This window comes from Callospermophilus lateralis, chromosome 5 (genome assembly GCF_048772815.1).
Source record: "Callospermophilus lateralis isolate mCalLat2 chromosome 5, mCalLat2.hap1, whole genome shotgun sequence".
NCBI lineage: Eukaryota > Metazoa > Chordata > Mammalia > Rodentia > Sciuridae > Callospermophilus > Callospermophilus lateralis.
In genome coordinates this window covers 108012659-108035260 of record NC_135309.1, presented here as the reverse complement: position 1 = coordinate 108035260, position 22602 = coordinate 108012659, and positions in this window count along the sequence as shown.

The following is a 22602-nucleotide window of genomic DNA, read 5'->3' as shown; positions in this document are numbered from 1 at the left end:
GTATCAACCTCTTAACCTGTGAACAGTTTAATTTTACCTATTAATGAGATTATTAAGCACTTAATATATATTTCTACTATGTACGTGCTCATTTTCCATTGAAATTTTGCCAGTACACAAAACATTTGGTAACCAATGTCTCCTTTTTGGAAACCAACTTTTTGATAGATCCCAGGATCCCAGGATGAAGGGTAGGTAGTCAGCAAAGCATCCAGGGGGTATGGGGGCAGGAAAGATGGTGGAATGAGATGGACATCATTACCCTAGGTACATGTATGATTGCACATATGATAACAATGCTACATTGTGTATAATCAGAGAAATAAAAAGTTGTGCTGCAGTTGTGTACAATGAATCAAAATGCATTCTGCTGTCATATATACTGAATTGAAATAAATAAATAAATATTTTTTAAAAAGTAAATAGCTTTAAGATGAAAATAAATAAATAAATAAATAAAGCATCCAACTAGAGAGGCTGTGTTCCTGGCAGGCAATGGATAGGGTGAGGAAGAAAGTGGGGTGGGCAGGTAATCCAGAAGTTCCAACTTCTGATATGTGTTGGCAGGTTCTATCTGTCACCTTTTATGGGGGATTGGCCTTCAAAAATGAAAAAAAATTACCATGCATGTTTTGATTCTAGCAAAATAATGATCATACATAAATGAGGTATAATATTCTAGTTATTCTCGGTGTATACATGCTTATTTTTTCCATGTGTATTTCTTTATCTAGATACCTAGATAAACTGTAAAATCAGAGTCAGTATTTATCATTTATATTTTTATAGGACTGTTTTTCTCTTAAAATGTACACATTTTTAAGGCACAAAATTCATTTTAGATTTGAAAAATTCTTTTAAGTTGTTTCTTTAGCTAACTTACCTTTCTCCATTTTACAAACTGAACTTTTTATGTTTATTTATTTGGGGAATTTTTTTTAATGTCCCCATCATTTTAAAAGTCACCCCTGGGTACATGGGCAATAGCTTAGAAAACTTTCCAAAATATGGTAAAACCACTATAGCAAAACACCATTACAGCAACACAAAAACAAATCCATTGAACCTCAGCCCAGAAAAACATTCCCCCAACTATCTGGGGAAAATCAACCAAAAAGCACTTTCATTGTGCCTGGACTCAGCTAAATAGGGCCTTCAAGAGAAAAGGGACTGATATTTTACAAAGGCAGGCCCCTAATGGAAGATCCTCCACTTCCAGCTCCAGAAATGCACAGTTTGAAGCCCAGTCTCATTTCCGAAGAGAGATGGAGGAATACAGTGACATGGAGCCTGTCCTACCTAGATGGAGGCTCAGCCTTGCATGGGTAAATTGACCCAATATGGTCCATTTGAGCTCATAGCCCCTCGTATTCCACAAACTGAGGGGAGAAAAAAATTTTAAGTTGTTGCTGTTATTTGGGGCTGCAGGAAAGACTTGTAGTCAGAGTTGCAACATCACCATATAGACATGAATATTGAGTCCCAGCAGTGCCTTCTACTAGATGTGTGGTCTTGGGTAAATTAGTTGGCTTTTCCTGGATCTGAAGTATTTTTTCTCTAAAATCAGAGATGACAATGGCTGCTTCACTGAGTTGAAATGAGAATTAAGTGAAATGACATGTGTGAAAACACTGATTTCATATATTAAAAGTGCTCTATGAATGACCATACCATCTAGAGTTTTGCTTGAGTCTAAATCATCAGAAAGAAATGCTTAGGCTCTCTCCTTGGGTGCACCAAGCTTCTCTATCTGTCAATCAAATCCAAGGGAAGACCTGAATAACCCAGAGAAGGGATGGTATTATGGTTTAGATCTGGAATGTCCCTAAAGGCTCATATGTTGAAGTTTTGGTCCCCAGTACAGCAATGTTTAGAGGTGGGGCTTTGGGGAAGTGATTGGATCATGGAGGCTCTGACCTCATCATTAGACTAATACACTGATGAGTTCATAATTGAATGAACTATTGGGAGGTGGTAAAACTGTAGAGGTGCATTTGAAGGAAGTAATTCACTGGGGATGTGCACTGGAAGGGCATATCTTGTCCCTAGCTTGTGTGCTCACTCCCCCTCCCCGGCTGCCCCACTTCTCCTTTCTAGATGCCATGAGGAAAGCAACTCTGTTCCACCACATGCTCCCTGCCATGATGTTCTGCCTCACCACAAGTCCACGGCAATGGGACCAAGTGACAATGGACTGAACTTGTGAGCCAAAATAAATATTTCCTACTTTAAGTTTATTTATCTCAGGTATTTTGTCATAGCAATGGAAAACTGGCTAACACAGATAGGTAGCCTGGTTCAGGATGGGCACCACATTTGATAGTATAAGAGTATAAAAATAAAAACAGTCACTTGAGAGTGTAACCAAGATCCTGGTAGAGCCTGGACTTAGAGAAAGTGTGATGGGTCATAGGAAAAGATGAGACAGGACACCAGTATGTTAAGATGACCTTTGCCAGGCATGTCAAGAAGTGGCATGGAGTGATGGTTTTAAGCAGGAGCTCTGGGGCCTGCCTGTCTGGGCTCTTCTTATTAGTGACCCTTACCTTCCTCTTAGTGCTGAGGACTAACATCTGTAGGATGGGAAGAATAATATTACTGCTCTGACCTCATCAGTAGACTAATGCAGTGATGAGTGAGTACGAAGGGCTTGGGTCAGTGTGGGATATGCTGGATGGTTTGGGGAGGCAACAGAGAATCATGCAAATGTGCCTGAGTCTGAGTGGACTGCCTGATCTGCCTTCACCACTGTATCACCCTGCGAAGTTCCCATACCTCTGTGCCTCAGTTTCTTCATCTGAAAAGAGGGAATAGTAATGATACCTACTTCCTAGGGTGGTGATGATTTTGATTAAATGAAGTAGGAAATATGAAGCGCTTAGGAAAGTGTCTGGCACATAGCACATCTTTGCTATTATTATTGTTTTAAATATTGTTATCACAGGCAAGCTGCCCCTTCCATTTTCCTCTAGCTCAATAAGTCCAGATTACCCCTCAGCCAACCTGAAGGAGACAGCTGTGCATCCTTCATAGACCTTTCTATAACTCTCACCACTGGTGAGACCACTGGTCATGCCTGCCTCATCCTTCTGCTCTTTCTTTGGGGAGCCTCTGTGGAAGAGACATGGGGGATGCCCATTTGGTCCTCCCATCAGGCAGGCCTGGGCCACACCTCACTCCACATTGGGATGGAGTCTCCATTTCCACCACCTTCACTCTTCAACTTGTGTCTTCCCCCTTCCATCTTGTTCTTGAGCATCACTACAGGTTCTGAATCCTGTTGGCTCTAAGGAGAGCCTCACTGGATTGCTGCTGATCTGGATGGAAGTGTGGGAGGACAGACTCCACGGACAGTGACCGGTATCTGATTTATGTAAATCCACAGAAAATGAAAAATGGGTCATCTAGAAGAAGATGAAATGCCCCATTGACTTGCTTTAATTCAATAATCTCATTCTAAATCCTCCTACAGATCCAGAATGATACCTCAGTTATTTTAAGGAATGGAGAATAAATACCTCCCCCAAACTTCGTAGCACTCTGCAGATTCCTCTATAAACCCTTTTCCTTTGAGGGTTGGACCTGAATTCAGGCAGAGTTCCCTCCACATGCCCCCTTAGTTATTCTGAGACTCAGACAAGGGCTTGTGACATTCCTTCACGGCTGGACAGAGTAGAGAATAAGTTGGACATCCCATTTCACACTGAGCTGAGTCTCCAGATTGTGCAGAGTTTAATTCATACCTCCATGTAGCTTTGCTATTGACATTTATTAACCGAGAGTGTTGCTGCCAACACCAGTTCAGAGTGGATTGTGGTATAAACAGATTTCCTCTTTACACATTCTAATCAGCGCAGAAGGACTGTTTTTATTGAAACCGTGTCTCAGCTCAAGCTTCTCCACACATGTAGACACACATGTACACAGTTTAAATTGTATTTACGGTTGGTAAATGTTCTAATTATGGGGCTGCGTGTTTTCAGAGAGGAAAATTAAATCAGTGAACATGGGAGGTCAGGACGCTTTTCCGCTCTGGTTTGGGTCCCTTATGGTTTTAGGCTTTGGGAAATCAATGCCGTGAAATGGTGGGTGACAAGCCAGGCAGACATTTGTCTCCTGGCTGATTTACAATGTTATCTACAGATTCTTTTTTTCCCTTGATGAGGTGAATTTTGATTCTTTATTGCCTACTTCATCCTAACACATCACAGAGCAATTCCTAACAAGCAACTCTTCTGGAGAATGTCCCAGGTCTCGTTTTCCTTATTGGAATACATGAAATAACGAAGTAGAAAGGGATGTTATTAACAATGCGCCCACCACCCCAGTCCCATGCTGCTGTCACCATGATGACAATGACTGGATTGCCATTCTCTAGAGTGCCCGAGCTTCTTTGGGACTCACACAAGCAAGCAGAGTTTGACTTCCGTCCCAGAAACTAAAGAACAGACTCCGGGTGTTGAAGGATTTCAAAAGCGGCTGTTTTTGTTCCTATATAGTTAGCACAAGGAGGACAGTAATTTACAAAAATGGGTAAAATATGAACTCCAAGGATATGTAGAACACAATCCAGCCAGATCCACCCAACCACAGTCATTTTGCTGCTGAAGACAAAATACCGTTCTGGCATAGGCTTGAGTTGACAGATTATACTGAGAGGAACTTTTATCTCACTCATGCTTCCATATTATTCTACTTATTTACTAATAGGCACTCAGCCCTTCATGCAGATTGTGTGGTGTAGACCTGGCACCCTAAACCAAATAATCTCTTTGCTGACAGCTGAAACTAAAGGCATCTGCAGCAATCAGATGGGTGCCTGAGGTTGGTTCCACATGTCAAGTTGATTAATGTTGGAGTTGGCACTGCCAGCAGCCAGGGCACATGAGTGCACAGATCCCCAGGAAGCAATCCTGGTGGTTGGGCATCAGTGGGTAGAGACACATGCACGTATACTAAACAGATGCCAGTCCTTCTGTATCAGTTTAATAGGATGCCTAGAAAACCCCCCAGAATGCAAACTTCCAAGCATAAAACTGATTCAGCCATTCTTCATGTTTCCTCACCCAGGGGGTTGTTTCCTTAAGTTAACATTAATATTTCTACATTAAGAAGTCCAACCCAGGAAGGCGCCAGTGGGAAGAGCCTGCCTCATTAAGATCTGCCTAGTTGGGACTGGGAAAAGCAAGGAAGAGAAGATAGTGATGAAACAGCACATTCTACAGGATTTTTGATATTTGGGAGCACTGCTGCATTTATGTCTTTGCTTATTTTTAATCTCAAATCCTTGTGAAGAAGGTTGAGAAATGTGTGATCATGTAAGAGATGCAGGGTGTGTGTAGTCAAGAAGCCACGTAATTCCCCATCCCCATGGGGCATTATGAGATATAGATAAATGTTCTCCCAAAGTTTACATGGTTTAGTCAGTAGCAGAGAAGCATAAGAACCAGACTCTTCATCCACCACCCTGCTCATTCTCTGGATTAGTGTTTCTGAAAGTGTGGTCCCCCACAAGCAACATCAGCATCACCCCCCAAGCCTGCCAGATCAGCACTCTAGGGATGGGGCCTTTATCATCCAGGTGATTCTTGTACTGTAGCGTAGGCCAATTCTTCCCAGCTTGAGATCCCTGGACCCCAGGGTCCAGTGGACATAATGATGAAGACCCATAAGCTGTTTTCAACATTTCATATAACTTTGTAGAAATTATGCTCTCAATCTTACTTTAAAATCATGTATTTCATTATATATGGCTGCTAAACAAAAATCGGAAAAGGAAATTGATGATGAATCAATGCTGCTTGGTATATTGTTCATGCAATCACTCATTTAGTCATTTATTAATGACTACGCTAGACCCTGGGTGAGCCAAAGATGGGAATGTCCTTGTTCTCATGATAATTATAGGCTTATTAACAGGTTATTACAATACAGTATGGTAAATACTGAAAGGCATATTAAAATTATACTATGACAGAAAAAAAATCTTCTAAAGTACCTGGTGGTTGTAGGGGAGAGATCTCCAGACTGTGTCAGATTGCTTGAAGTCTTGGGTGAGAGGGATGGGAGAGGAAGAATGGCAGACAACTCCCAGGTGGACACCTGCTCTTCCCTCTTCTTCTCCTGACCAGCTTGCGGGGGTCCAGCCAAAGTGCAAGCCCACTTTTGGGTTCTGGGTTTGCCCCTTTCTTGGAGTCTCCTGCCTTTCTCCTAGGCAACAGCATTCTGAATATGAGAAGCACCGACTGAGCGTTTGGAGCAACTTCACTGAGGCTCTGCATTAATGAGGAGAACTTTAAGACTTCAACTTACATTTTTATAGACCTGCCTCATCTTTTATTATACTGTGCATTTATTTTAAAGGTACTGTTATGTTTAAGCAAGGACATAAAACCAAATGATGTGTCTATTTGAAGAACTTTTCAGTTTTATTCCAGAATAATTACTTTAGAAGGCACATGGGCTTAATTTTAGCTCAACTATTTCTCAGATCTTTAAAAAAAAAAAACAAAAAAAAAACTATGATTATATGGTTTGTGGTTCAAAGGAGAAAAAGAAAAACTCTCTGGGTTTGCCTTCAGATGATAGTAAGGTTAATCTCTAATCTCTAATTTGTAAGGTTCTTGATTGCAATGCCCAAACCTAGGAAGATGATAGGTCTTCTACCTCTGTGCATTTCTTTTTCTTTAAAAAAATTTTTTTTGGTTGTAGATGGACACAATACCTTTATTTTATTTGTTTTATTTTTATGTGGTGCCAGGGGATTGAGCCCAGTGCCTCAGGCATGCTAGGCAAGTGCTCTACTACTGAGCCACAACCCCAGTCCCTTCTTTGCATTTCTTTGAGTTTACTTCCCATCTGCCTATAATTCCACTTCAGAATGCCTGCGTGAATCAAGAAGACCCTGTATAAGGAAAACATGATGAAAGAGTGGGTGTAGGGCAGGGACATGAATAAAAGCAACCTTCATAGGTAACAACTGAAACTTACATTGAGAACGTTAGCAATTGCTTTCTTCTTGGGCGGGGCTTCTGGTTCTAAATGAGGTGTTAGTGTTTGTGAGGGTGATAACCTTGTCCCATTGAATTATGATGAGAAAACAACCCAGTTGCCTACAGAGCCAAAAACAAACCTTAGAACTGCTTAACTCATCCGTCAAACAAATTGTATTTTAGGAAATGCAGGACAGAGAAAAATGCGCAAAAGAAAAGGAGATTTATTTATTTGTACAAAAGTAGAACGACAGGCGTTTGAGTGGATCCAAATAGCGTTTGGGGGGGGCGGGGAACGTGATTCATTGCCAGCTATTAAATCTTGTTTATCCTTCTTTAAACTAACCAGAAACACATTTTGGAAAAACGTGAGTTAACAATTTCAGCACCGAACACCAGCTGCGGTGCCCCCTGGCTCTCCAACCTTCCTTCCCACTGGACCTGAGGGGCGAAGCAAGCGGACTCATTGCCCGAGGTCGTGCAAGGGGTGGGTTTCCAGTCCCTTCTCCTCAAAGAGGGCGCTCACCTCTGGGCAGTGGCATGAGAGTTCTCGTGTTCAAGGTGATGGCAGAGGAAGGCTCTGGAAGGATACAAAATATTCTTCCAAAAGACACAATCACTGACCAACGGACATGTCCGTTAGAGCCATTTCCCTGGTAGCCACCCCTTGCCAGAGTATCCCCCAGATCACCAGCTGACGTGACGCGTGCTGACTCCAGATACAGCTATGTGCCTGAAATTCTTCAAAGCCCTTGACAAGTATCTGAAAACTTGGCTGGAATCCCAGTACCCGGTGGAAGAAATCCCTGGCCAGTGCGCGGGGGTGGCCCCTTGCAGCCAGGCTCTGCGCTCCTCCTGTGCTGGGCCGAGGAAACAGCAGCCTTTTATAGCTACTCCCGGTGCCTCCAGCACCCCCTGGATTAAATGTATTAGTATGATATTTGGGTTGTTAATACCCTTAAAGGGGAATGTACTTAGCCATAGACTGTAGGAATTAACCTGATTTAAATAATTACAAAAACATACACATTTCTGAAAGAAGCAGTGCAAATAATCTTTCTGAAGCAGAATCCCTTATCATTTTGTCACTTCCCCAGTAATTAAGTCTACCTTGAGGATTATCTAAATTTCACAGTCTCAGTTATGTCTGGAGAGGGGACTCTGCTAAGTTGAAGGCCACAAGGAAAGGCCTAAATGGACTTACTAGAGTCAGAGCACAGCTCCCCCAGAATAGGTTGAAGAAATACCCAGGCCATGATTTGCTGGCTTTGAAATGTCGGTATAAAATAAAGCAAAGACTCCATGCTGGCTTCTATCCTTTATTTCCCCTCATGCACCTTCTACTTTCTCTTGCATGTCTCCATCAACATTATAAATTTCTTGAGGGAGAGAGCCATCTTATTTATTTGGATTTCCCCTTTTTCTTAGCAGGGCACCTTCCACATAAAGCAGTCATTGGAAATGGTAACTAGATTAGCTCCTCTGCAAGGAGATTTGCAGTCTTCAAGTCTGGGTGATTGCAGGTTCAGGGTGCAGGTCAAGACACATTTCTATGGGTGTCCACCTTAATACTGTAGTGCTGGGAGGATTCTCCTTTAATTTTTTTTTTTAAATCAACTCTAGAGACGTTTCAACCTTAACCACAACAAAAAGAAAATACAGCCTGCATCATCACCCTATGGATGTCCTCAGTAGCTGCACTTCGAGGAAGAGAAGCCGCTTGAATTTGCAATGGTACGTGTGGGGTCGACTTGTTGAGAGGAACACAAAATAGCCCAAGAGGTAAGAGTAAGAAAAACTTTATAGAAAAAGTGCATTTTCTCTTCTAGCTGTTTGGTCAGGGAGGAGGTTACAGAGGGAAGGAGTAAGAATGCACAGAGCATGCTTTTTGTCCAGAAATGTCACAGTGTACACTCTTCTGGAAGCACCAAGTACCATCACTGACTCTCATCTCTGAAGAAAACCCTGGGAATGAGACTGGGCCAAGGCAGCCGGTTAGCAGGGGTCTGGCCTAGTTCTTCCCTGGCACCCAGAACCTATGGGCAATTTGGTGAGGAATTTTACAAAGTAAATAAACCAAGTTCCTAGACTGTACTTTTAAAAGTCTTATCAACTCCTTGCACCTATTCTCTTGGCGACCTCACCAGCATTTTGATGCTTTAGGAAGGCACTGAATGGAACATATATGGGAATAGACTCACGCATGGTAGAGCCAAGCTGACAGAAGCAGGTGGTAGGAGACCCTGCAAGGACTTCTAACTCTGCCTGGCTTCTTTTGCCACATCACCTTCTATTTTCTCTTTCCCAACCACATCCCTGCAGGCCCCAAGGACTCATGTCAAACTGCCCCATGGCATTCTGTGGCCTAGAGCCCCACCTTAGGAGTGTGGTAGCAAGGATGGCACTATGCTATTTTGTCCCTTGCTCCTGCATTAAGGATCAGAATCTCAAGTAGTAATGAAGTCTCTGATCTGACAGTTTCACTCACATGTCTATATTGAAGAAAACTGAAGGCATATCTTCATACAAAACCTTGCACTCATAGGTTTAGAGCAGCATAAGGGTTGAAAAGTAGGAATGACCCTCATATCCATCAACTGAGGATAGATAAACAAAAGAAGGTATTTCTCTAAAATGGAATATTATTTGGCCATAACAAGGAATGAAGTACTAATACACACTACAGAGATGAATCTTGAAAATACTATGCTAAGTGAAAGAAGCAGGCAGAAAAGGCTCCTATTATAAAATTTCATTCATATGAAATGTCTATATGGGAAAGTCCATAGGTACAGAAGGGGAAAGGAAGAAAGGGAAGTGACCATTGATGGGTATGGAGTGAAGTGCTCTAGAATTACATACTGGTGATGGCTGCAAAACATTGTGAGTATACTAAAAACCATGGATTATGTTTGCAATTTGCAATTTGGGGCTGTGGATATAGCTCAGTGGTAAAACATTTATCCAGGATGCTCAGGGCCCTGGATTTGAGTCCCAGCACAGCAGAATATATATATACACACACACACATATATATATATACACACACACATATATATATATATACACACACACACATATATAAATATATGTATATATATATATATATATGTTATGTGAAATATCTCAATAAAAAAAGCAATTTAGATGAAAAGAAATAATAAAGTCAATTCATGGGGAAGTAGCAGTTTTCTGTCCTTCTTTCCTGAGACAACTGGGAATACTGTTCAGGCATATGCATATGCCAGAGCTACATTTTGGACTGATCTATTGGTATAATTCCATCTTTTCTGGTACTTTCCAGGTACATGGCTCTATTTCAGCAACCATCCTTCCTGATTCAAATGGGAAAAAAGTTAGTTATGACTCTTTCTTTGGTGCCCATACTACACATAGGTCTTTGGGGCTTGGTTGATCTAGACAGAGATCTGAACACCCCCCACCCCCAGCTGTCTCCAGGAAGCTACCCCTGTGAGCGGTTCCCTGTGGAGCCAGGTTCCTGGAGTGTTGGCAGGCAGCAGGGAAACTGGCTTAAGAGACTGAGAAACAAGGCTTGGCCAAATGCCAACTCTGGGGTCTGATCTATTCTGCTGCTGCCATTACTGTTGTCACAAGACAAAGCCTTGGGGTAAAGAGATGCCTCTATCATGGGGATCCTAAGGACTCCTCCGTTGCTCTTCTCATCTGCTGTCTCCCTAAGGATGGGCAGACAGCATCCTATGGACAGGCCTCCTAAGGACTCCTCCAATTTGCTCTTCTCACCTGCCACCACAATCACCTCTCTCAGGTCACTTATGTGAAATCCACATTCACATTTAGCTACACAAGTGTGAAGGTCACTTAGGGATTAAACCTCAACCAAGTGACAGCCCAGGCACTGGCTTTGCCTACACACTGAGGTCCCCTTCCTACCCAGCTCTCCAACAGGGCTTCCTGCTATTCTCCAGGTGGATATCCTCCCTGATAGAGCCTCCATCTGGATAGAGACTCCAAAATGTGAGCTGTTTCCTAAAAGTGCCTGTGTTCATGCAGGAACATTCAGAGGTGAAATGATTAGATTCTGAGAGCTATATCCAAATCAGTTAATCCTAATATGAATGAACTAATTGGGTTGTCCCTATGGTCAGCTAGGGCATGGCTGGAGGAGGCGAGTGTCTGGGGCTGTGCCCTTGGGGATTGTATTTTGACTCCTTAACTCCCCCCTTGCTCTTTCTCTCTGTTTCCAGGCAGCCATGAGATGAGCAGCTTTCTTCAACCATGCCCTTCCACCGTGGTATTCTGCCTCACCTCAGGCCAGAGCCGTGGGCTCATCCAAGGATGGACTGAACCTCTGACGCATAAACAAAATAAACTTTTCTTCCTCTAAGTTGTTCTTGTGGGGCATTTTGGTCACAGAAATGAAAAGCTGAGTAACATATTAGTGTTCCCTAGTCTCACCTTCCTGTCACTCATTTCCAATCCGCACAACCAGGAACTTTTAAAATTCTCATTGATGCTTCTGAGGGAACAGATAAAGTGGGAAGCTTTTTTATCATACCAATTCTGGGAAGAAAAGGAAAATCACAGCCTACCAAAGATTTTAATCAGGCATGCTGAGATGTGATGCAACTGAAGTGGACTCTCTCAACTGAGCCACCAAAGTTTAAGCTCATAAAAACAAGGGCTCAGCTGGGCACCATAGGGCACACCTATAATCTACTCTGCAGGCTGAGGCAGGAGGATCACAGATTCAAGGTAAGCTGGGCAACTTAGCAAGACCTTGTCTCAAAAATTAAAAATTAGGGCTGGGGATGTGGCTCAAGCGATGGCGCGCTCGCCTGGCATGCGTGCGGCCCGGGTTCGATCCTCAGCACCACATACAAACAAAGATGTTGTGTCCGCCAAAAACTAAAAAATAAATATTTAAAAAAATTCTCTCTCTCTCTCTCTCTCTCTCTCTCTCTCTCACACACACACACACACACACACACCTCTCTTAAAAAAAAATTAGACAAGTAAAAAGGATTGGGGATGGAGCTCAGTGGTAGAGCTCGGTGGGTTCAATCCTTGGTATGGGGAGTAGACTTTGAGTTTATTTCTTTTAACTGATGAATAAAGTCCAGAACAGTCAAGCAAGTTGAAAACCATTGAAATGACTCAGAACACTGGCCATTGTTCAGTTCACTAGGAGTGCATAGCTGTGAAACAAGACTGAATCTGCATATAGCCCAGATAATTAGTAGCTTACTGAGCTCTCTTCTGCAAGCAAAGAGATGTTTATGGAGTTAGAAATATGTTTTCCTCTGTTGTTTTGGTGAGTCAGTTGAGTGTTGTGGTGTAAACAACAGAGATTCTGGATAACCCCAGTGGTGGAGAGTTTATTGGCAACTGTAGGATGCTCATTGACTGACAGAAAACCTAGAGAACTAGGCTCAAGAATAGTCAGAAACAAGACTGCTCCAGAGTAAGGAGGTCTATCCTGTAGGAATTGCTAGAAGAGTTGGAATAAGTCAAAGCTACCAACATTCTTGAGGGAATGCATCCAGTTGGTTGAGTTCTTATCACAACTATGCCAATGGCTATCCTAACATGATGAGAGGGGAAGGGATCTAATCTCTTAGTTTCTCTGATAAGAGGTAGGTGTAGTGCCAACTAAAGTTCCCTTTCCAAATCAATCAGGATGCTAATTAGGAAAAAAGAGGGAACAGAGACTGGGTCAAGAAAAACTAGCCATTGTTTCTATCATTTGAGGCACAGAAAATCTCTTGAAGCAAACTAATTGGAATGACAGTTCCTCTCTGAATGAGGGCGTCCAGTTATCTGTACTGAAATGATTACATGTTTAAAAGATTTAGGGAAATCTGGCAAAGGTGATATCTGAGTATGGATTAAAGGGATATCTGAAGCTGTCACTAGTTTACTGGTTCAGCTTGACTGTGTTGATAGAGCGAGCTAGAACATGGAACACTTACACAGTAAATCTGAGTCAAATAAATTAAGTTGAATAAACTTTCATTTTGGGGTTCTTCAACCATTTTTTCCTATGAAAAACTTTACACTTTAGATACTAAAAGGAATGGAAAGAGAGAATTAAAACACTGAAAAATTCTATATGTAGTTCATGAGTAGTTATTATACATATTACACACACACACACACACACACACACACACACACGTGCGCGCGCGTGCGCTACTAATCAATGAGAACAGCTTAGTAAGTACCATCCTGCAGGTGCTGTCAGCCAATGAGAACCCTTACAGATTATCCTGGGAGCAGTGTTTGGGCAATGCTATTAGGTGGACCATTTACTTTATTGCAAACTCTCCTTCTATTTAAGTTTCATTCTGGTGAACAGTGTTGAACCCTGGTGGCTGAAAAACATCTACTGTGGTGGTGCTGAACTTCCTCCAAAGAAACAAAGGCAGAGGATCATGCTAGACCTCATTGCAAGTTTTCAGCAATTTGTGCCTGTTACAGATGTGGTTGAGCAAACACAGGGTAAAGTTCAGGCAATTAAGGATGGAAGATAGTACTTTGACAAGATGGAAGAGCTCACAAATATCACAGCAGCCTTGGAAGATTTAGCAACAATTTTATGAACAGGAGCTGGAGAAACTGTGTCCAGAGCATGTCATGCAAATTGGAAAGAACAGAACTGCAATTGCCAAGGCACTGTTTGCTCACCCTCTCCAGAGGGAGGGATCAGGTGGTGGTGCCCCTTCTCCCCCAGTGGAAGAGGACAGTCTTCAAGACACAGCGTGCTTCAAGGAGCTGCTCTATTCCCACCGCTTTTTCAAAGAATTGACTCAGCTTTTCACTTTGCAGAAAAATTCATCAAAGCTTTGAGAGAAAAAAATCTGAGTGTCTCCAGAGTTTTCATCATGGTTTTGTGGGTTCTCACACTTGTCCCATTTGACTTCCTGGATGAGAAATCACGGATAATGTTCTTCATGTTACTTTGCATGTAATCTTAGTAATAAAGTGCTTGACCAATATCATTGATTACCAAGAATTATGAATGATAATGGCTGTGTTTTCTGAAAAGCTTCTAGGGAAAGATAAGTAGAACATATTTTTGTTATGACAATGAAATAATTGTTATATTAGTATTTAAGGGATAATTCTAAAATAATTAGGACTGCTTCTTTTTTAAAAGAAAGTTATTAAAATAAAGACCATAATACAATGCTAAAGATTAATGATTTGCTTGGAAAATTTAGAAATTAATTTGTGAGCAGTACTGAAGTATTGTTAACAATGAAGACATAAACCACAACATTAGTTATTATGTTTATGCATTCTTACCCTCTGGAAAACTTGGCTTCAAAGAATGAGTAAATTGAATTGAATCCAACTAAACATTTCCTTTGTATTCATATTCTTGAGCTTCTTCATAAAAATAGTTATGTATTTTAGCCAGGCATGGTGGCACACTCCTGTAATCCCATCAGCTTGGGAGGCTAAGACAGGAGGATTGTGAGTTTAAAGCCAGCCTCAGCAAAAAGCAAAGTGCTAAGCAACTCAGTGAGACCCTGCCTCTAAATAAAATATAAAATAGGCCTGGCGAAATGACTCAGTGGTTGAGTGCCCCTGAGTTCAATTCCAGGTTCTACTACTACTAATAATAATAATAGTTATATATTTTGATAAAAGTTTATAAAGCACTGTGAAATACTCAAAGTCTTTGTCAATATAAATAGAATTAAAATGGCAATGATCAAACTATTTGTACATGTATAATAATGCTTCTTTTCAAAAAATGGAGAAATGTGGAAGTAGCATTTCACAGTCCCAAACAACCCAATCTTATTGATCTTTAGGTGCAAGCTAGGATAGAGTATTAGTAAAATTAAACATTACAAAGTAGTTAATGTGTCTGTGACCTAATAAACCCCTCTAGATACATTCATGGGAAAAATACTTTTTATGACTCTGTTTATATATGATTCTTACATTTCTCATGTTTTCACATAAGAATATAAAAATCATAATAGTTTTTAGCATGGTGGAAAGGATCAATGATTGGGATAAAACGACCAATTAGGAATCTATTGCAATAATTCAAGCAAGAAATAATGCCAGTAGAGATAGTACGAAGTAGTTGGATTGTGGATCATTCTTGATAAGATATTCAATAGAATTTGGTGATGTATTGCATATGTACAAAGGAAGAACCAAAGATGACTGCAAGGTTTTTGCTCAGAGAAGATAGAAAAAGTGGAGTTGCCTACTCTCATCATGAGGAGAGCAGGTTTTAGGGGAGGGTCGAGAGTTTGGTTTGAACTGTTAAGCTTGCGATGCTTTTACGACTTCCAAGTGAAGATGCCAAGGAGTTGGTTGGAATGAGTCTGGCACCCAAGTGAGAGATCTGGACTAGAGGTACAAGCCTGTGAGTCATCTATGCATAATACATGCTGTTTAAAGACATCTGAAAAATGAGAAGAGAACTGAGGCCAGACCAGGAGGGCCAGATCCAGAGGTCAGATGGATAGAGGCACAGAACCAGCAAAGCACATGGTGATGCAGTGGCCAAAGAGAGAGGGGAGAGCCACGGGGGAGTGGTGTCCTGGACCCAAGAGAAGAAGGTTGTTCAAGAAAAATAAATAATTACCTACCACCAGTTGCTCCTGAAAACTTGATAAAGGTAAGGACTGAGAAATAGTCCAACCAATTATTCAGTTGCTTGTAACTATGCGAGTTTTAGCACTGAAAACCTGTTGTAATCTGAATATTTGTGCTCCACCCCCTCAAATTCACGTTGACGACCAATTGCCAATGTGATGATATTAAAAGGCAGGGCTTCTAGAAGATGGCTAGGTCATGCTGGCATGAGTGGGATTAGTACCTTGTAAACTAGACCCCAGAGAGCTAGATCACCCTTTCCATCTTGTGAGGGTACGACAATAGGGAATGGCATCTGTGAAGCAGAGCACAAGCCCTCACCAGACACTAGATCTCCTGGTACCTTGATCTTGGACTTCCCTGTCTCCACAACTGTAAGAAATCCATTTCTGTTGTTTATCAACCACAAGTTTATAGTATATTTGTTATAGTAGCCTGAATAGACTAAGACAAACGGCTCTAAGAAATCCCTCATCTTAAGCAAACTGGGACAGTTAGTGGCATGATATTGTGAATATATTTAACATTACTTAAACTGGTCAAAAATCACTTAGATGATAAATCTTGTATGTATTTATACATATAGTCTAAAAACTATTCTTAAAATATTTCCTTAATGTGTGTGTGTGTGTGTGTGTGTGTGTGTGTAGGCTCTCAGCAAAATTAAGAGGAAATTACAGAGATTTCCCCCTTCCCTCACATATACAGCCTCCCCCATTACTGACATCCCAGGAGTGGTGCATTTGTTAAAATTGATGAACCTACACTGACATATCATAATCCCACAGAGTCCATAGTTCACATCAGGGTTCTTGGTGTTGAACATTCCATGGGTTTGGACAAATACATGATTGCCTATTCACGGTTACAGTACAAGACAAATAGTTTGACTGCCCCCAAATTGTTCTGTGCTCCACTTATTCTTCTCCAGGCCAAACCTCTGACAACCACTGATCTTTTTTACTATCTTTATGTTTCACCTTTTCCAGAATGTGATTGAGTTGGAATCGGACTATGTGTAACCTTTTCAGATTGATTTCTCTCACTTAGTAACATGCATTCAAATTTCGTCCATGTCACTTTATGTTTTGATAGCTTATAGCTTTCTAGTGCTGAATGATATTCCATGGTCTGGATGTATGACAGTCTATCCATTCACCTGTTAAAGAACATCTTGGTTATTTCTAAGTTTGAAGCTGCCATCAACATGTGAAGTGTTTTGTGTCGATCTGAGTTTCTAAGGAGCACAATGACTTGATCGTATGATGAAAATATTTTTTGTTTTTACCACGGTAAAAAGTCATAATCTTTGCTTAGAGCTCAAATGATGCTCTGAATCCTAGACAGCACTCCCACATAATTCTTTGAAGCACATATTCCTATATTAGCATGAGTGCAGGAGAATTAAGAGAACTATTTTTGTAGGGGAAAGTTGGGGGGGGAAAAAAAAGAGGCCCTTCATGGAGGAGAACCTGCCTTGAATTTAAAGAAGCACTTCAGAAAATTGTCCATCCAGAAGACTGAGACATCAGCTCCTGGCCCTGAATTGTGCACGTGAGTGGTGAATACTTGTACATGGAGACTGGGTTTCAGCTACCCTGTGCTCTGGATTACACCAGTCTTGTGCTCTGCAAAGGGTGTAGCAACCTGCAGGTTCTCAGGAGATGGCCTGTTTAACATACCCCAAGAAGCAGATCTGCAACAACTGCTCCCTCCCAGGATGTGCCCCAGAAGCAGCCACTGGGAAGCAATCCAGGACAAGGCATAGATGGTAGGACTCCTTCCTGGGAAAAAGCCATTGCATCCCAGCCTTCTTGTATTCTCCACTGTGCCCATGGAAGGTGCACTGGGAGTGCCAACGAGCTGAACAAATGCCCCAGGGCCTCTGGTTTGGTCCACTTTGGTGGTGTCAAGGGACGGGCTTATATATTTTCCTCATCAACCCGCTCCGCGGAGGCAGGGCCCTGGTCCCCACATGCAGGAAAAGGGGGCATTTAAAAATATTGGATTTCCCACTGTAAGTTAAAACAAGACAGGAAGCAGCAGGGGTTTTCTTCATTCCGTTGACTTTGAGCAGCTGCTGACCGGCGTCCCGGGCCCCCTCGGGTGGAAAGCAGCCTTGCCCTGAGCAGGCGCTGTTTCCATCCAAACCAAACTTCCCCTCAATGACTTCATTGAAAGCTGGTTTACATCATGAAGAGAAACTTCATTTATTTATTTGTAATAACTTCAGATTTTATGGACCCACAAGAGGATGTAATTTAAGAAAACATTAACAAGCTATTCCAAATACCCAAGTTTTGAAATTTACTAGGCCAAAGAATCATCAATGGAAATATTTTAATATTAAGAATGAATGGCTGCAGCAAAACTCCTTTTGTACTGGGCTGGGGAGATGGAGAGGTCTTAAAATGTATATTTTTGGTCATGATATCCTGGGGTCCTAGGAAAAGACAACTACGTTTCCAGGAACCATAATGAACAACATATGACCTAATAGAAGTGGGGGCTCACCTAATGCCTCCCTTGTGGGGCATTAGCCCTATAAATAACTTAGAAAATACATGGGCTGATCTACCCTCTGGAGCCTTGCTTTGAACACAGTTTCAGAGGGAATTGCATGGTGTTTTTCTTAGGGTTTTTAAGACAAAATAATCAAGAGGTTACCAGGAAAGGGAGTGAGCTAAGAATGGCCCCTCACTGCAGAAATATGATGTTTTTCAAGTTCCCATTTTATTAGCAATCAGATGTTACTGGTGTTTTATCTCCTTAAATAGCCAACATTATAAATCTTTAGAAAGCTTTTGGAACCAATGTCAACCTTCCCTTTCTATAGGAAGTATGCAGGGTCCAATGGTAGAAGACACAACCTCACCCAACAAGTTGTCATCTCATATCTCCAGGTGACATAGGTTGAAAAGGTCAGATGTGCATCTGCTCATCTCACTGTGATTATATGTGTGTAAGCAGGTGAACTATCCTTATAAAATATATGTCAACTTAGGTGTTTGTCTCCTATCTCACCCCACCCACCTGACCTTCTTGAGGGGATGATCAAGTCTCATTTAGGTAATTGCCCCTTGCCTGCACTGCACTGGTGCCCAATTGTTGAATAAGTTTAGGGAGAGTCTCCTGGGCTGGATAGTGCATTAAGCACTGCTATAATTTGGATCTGGAATGTCCCCCAAAGGCCCATATGTTTAAAGACTTGGGCCCTCATGTGTTACTATTCGGAGGTGATGAAACCCGAGTGGGAAGTCTTAGATCACTGGGACATGCTCTTGAAGGGGGTGGTGGGAATCTATTTCTTTCAGCCTCTTTCGCATTCCAGCCATGAGGTGAGCAGTTTCGCCATATGCTGCCATCATGATGTGCTGCCTTGCCACAGGCCCAAAAGCAACAAGGCAAATTGATCATGGACCGAAACCTCCAAAACTCTGAGCCAAAGTAAACCTTTGATTCTTATAAACTGATTATCTCAGGTATTTGTTACAGTAATAGAAATTTGACTAACACAAGTGCTGAGAGCTGGGGTAAGGAGCAGAAAAAAGTGTGAGGTCATTCTTCAGCAACTCAATGCTTATGGAAAGGTTTGCCACCTCATAGAACAATTGAGGATCTTAGGATGATAACTAACATTTAAATAGCAATTTATAGGTCATGAGATGCATCCACAGACTCTGTCTTATCAGACCCAGACAAAAATATTAAGAGGAATAGATTTTTTAAATTATTTTTCAAATATAGAAACTGAAAATCAAAGGAGTTAAGTAGCCTTTTTGAGGTCATAGAGAAAATAAGTGAAACTGGGTCTTTCATCCCAAGTTTGGGTCTTGCTGGCTTTCACTTCCTCTCCTCATACTTTTTCCCAAGTCAAGATTTTGACACATTTACATCTATTTTTTTTTCTTTAATAGCAGCTGTATTGAGACATAATTCACCTATCATAAAGTCCACTCTTCGGTTTTAGTTTATTAATAAAACTAGGCAATCATCATCTCTATATATTTCCAAATCTTTTAACACTCCAAATGAAATCCCACACTCATTAGCAGCCACAACCCCATTTACCCCTTCTCCCAGCTCCCTGAAACCACTAGTCTACTTTCTGTCTGGATTTGCTTACTCGGAACGTTTTGAGTAAGAGGAATCATACAGTATGTGGCCTTTCCTATATGACTTATTTCACATAGCATAGCATTATCAAAATTCACCCCTGATGAGCATGATTCAGAATATCCTTTCTTTAAATTGCAGAACAATATTTCATTGTATGAATATACCACATTTTATTTAGATATCAATTGATGGATGGGTTGTTTCCACTTTGGGGCTGTTATAAATAATGCTCCTATGAACATTTGTGTACAAGTTTTGTGTGAAGATATATTTTCAGTTCCCTTGAGTATATACCTAGAAGTAGGAATTGTTAGGTCATATGGTAACTCTACATTTAACATTTATTTTTTTATAACAGGGATTGAACTCAGGGGGACTCAACCATTGAGCCACATCCCCAGCCTTATATTGTATTTTATTTAGAGACAGGGTCTCACTAAATTGCTTAGCATCTTGCTTTTTGCTGAGGCTGGCTTTGAACTTGCAATCCTCCTGCCTCAGCCTCCAGAGCCACTGGGATTACAGGCATGCCATCGCACCTGGCTTACATTTTGAGGAATGTAAAAAGCATTTTCCTACATGATTGTACCATATTTCCACTAGCAATATGTGAGAGTTGCAATTTCTCTATATCCTTATCAACCATTATTACTTTCTGTTTTTATTATAGCTAAACTGGTAGATATGAAGTGATATCTCATTGTGGTTTATTTGCATTCCTCTGATGGCTAATAATGTTGAATATCTTTCCATATACTTAATGATCATTTGTGTATCTTCTTTGAAGAAATTCTATTCAAAGTCTGTGCCCATATTTTAATTGGCCTATTTGTTTTTTCTTTTTGAGTTGTAAGAGTTCTTTATGTATTCTATATAAAGTCCTTTATAAGATCTATGATTTCCAAATAGTTTAGCTCATTCTGTGGATCATATTTTTGCTTTCTTGATGGTGTCTTTTGCAATGCAAAATTTAAATTTCGATGGTGTACAATTTATCTACTTTTTTTATTCCTTGTACTTTTTATGTTATATTTAAGAAGCTATTATCCAATTCAAGGTCGTATGACTGACTCCATTTTTTTTTTCTTCTGAGAGTCTTTAAGTTTTGGTTCTTTTATCTAAGACTCTGATCTCTTTTGAGTTAAGTTTGTACATGATGTGAAGTAGGGGGATGCAGATATCTAGTTATTCCATTTGCTGAAGACTATCGCCCTACTGAATGGTCATGGCACTCTTGCCAAAAATCGGTTGACCGTAACCTCTCCTCATATGTAAAAATAAACTCAAAATGGATTAAAGATTTAAATATAATGCTTGAAACTACAAAACTACTAGAATAAAAAACACAGAAGGAAAGCTCCATAACATTGGTCTAAGTAACAATTTTTTTTTAAAAAAAATAAAATCTCAAAAGCATGGGGAAAAAAAGCAAATATAGATAAATAAAATTATTCAGACTAAAAAGCTTCTGCACTACAGAGTCAACCTTCAGAATAGGAGAATATGTTTGAAATTATGCATCTGATAAAGGATTAACATGCAAAATATATAAGGAGCTTAACTCAATAACAAAATCCCAAATAACCCAATTTAACAATGGTCAAAAGACCTGTGTAGACATTTCTTAGAAGGCAATGTACAAATGGCCAATAGATATATTTAAAAAATGCTTAACGACACTAATCATCAGGTATTCATATTAAAACCATTCCAGTCGGAATGACTACTGCATTGGCAATGATGTGGAGAAAAAGAAATCCTTACACACTGTCATTGAAGAGTATAAATTAATACAGCCATTATAGAAAACAGAATAAAGTTTCCTTCCTTAAAAAATTCAAACTAGAACCACCAAAGTATCCAGCAATCCCACTACAGGGTATATACCCAAAGAAGGGAAATCAGTATGTTGAACAGATATGTGCACTTCTATGTTTATTACAGCACTATGCACATTGGCCAACATATGGAATCAGCCTAGGTGTTTGTTGATTAGCTTAACATTCAGTCTTTGACCATTAACTACAATGCTAGTGATAAGTTTTTCATAGAAGGCCTTTATCAAGTTGAGGAAATTCACTTCTGTTCCTATATTGCTTACTGATTTTTATCATGAAAGGGTGTTGAATTTTATTTTTGCATACATTGAGGTCATCATGTAGTGCTTGTCATTTATTCTATTAATATGGTGCATTACATTATTTTTTTATATTGAACCAACCTTGCATTTCTAGGATAAATCTCAGTTGGTCATGGTATATAGTCTTTTTCATATGTTGTTAGATTCAGTATATTTGAGGATTTTTGTGTCTGTACTCATAAGGGATATTAGTCTTTAGTTTTCTTCTGATGTTTTTGGTTTTGTGGATTTTGGGTTAGTGTAATATTGTTCTAATAACATATGTTGGAAAGAGTTAACTCTTCTATTTTGGGGGAGAATCGTTTTTAAAGTCTTTTTTCAGTTGTCGATGGACATTTGTTTAGTTTATTTATTTATATGTGGTTCTGAGAATCAAACCCAGTGCCTCACACATGCTAGGCAAGTGCACTACCACTGAGCCACAACCCCAGCCTGAGGAGAGTTCTTTAAGAACTGGCATTGCTTCTCTGCACATTTGTAAGTTTTCTCCCTTGAAGCCCTCTGGGCCAGGCTTTTCTTTTTCTTTCTTTTTTTTTAATTTTAATATTTATTTTTTATTTTTCGGCAGACATACATCTTTACTTGTATGTTGTGCTGAGGATCGAACCTGGGCCGCACACATGCCAGGCGAGTGCGCTACCGCTTGAGCCACATCCCCAGACCCGAACAGGCTTTTCTTTACAGAAAGTTCTTTGATTCAATTTCTAATTTAATCTCTTTTCTTGTTGATTTTTTATTTTGTCTTGA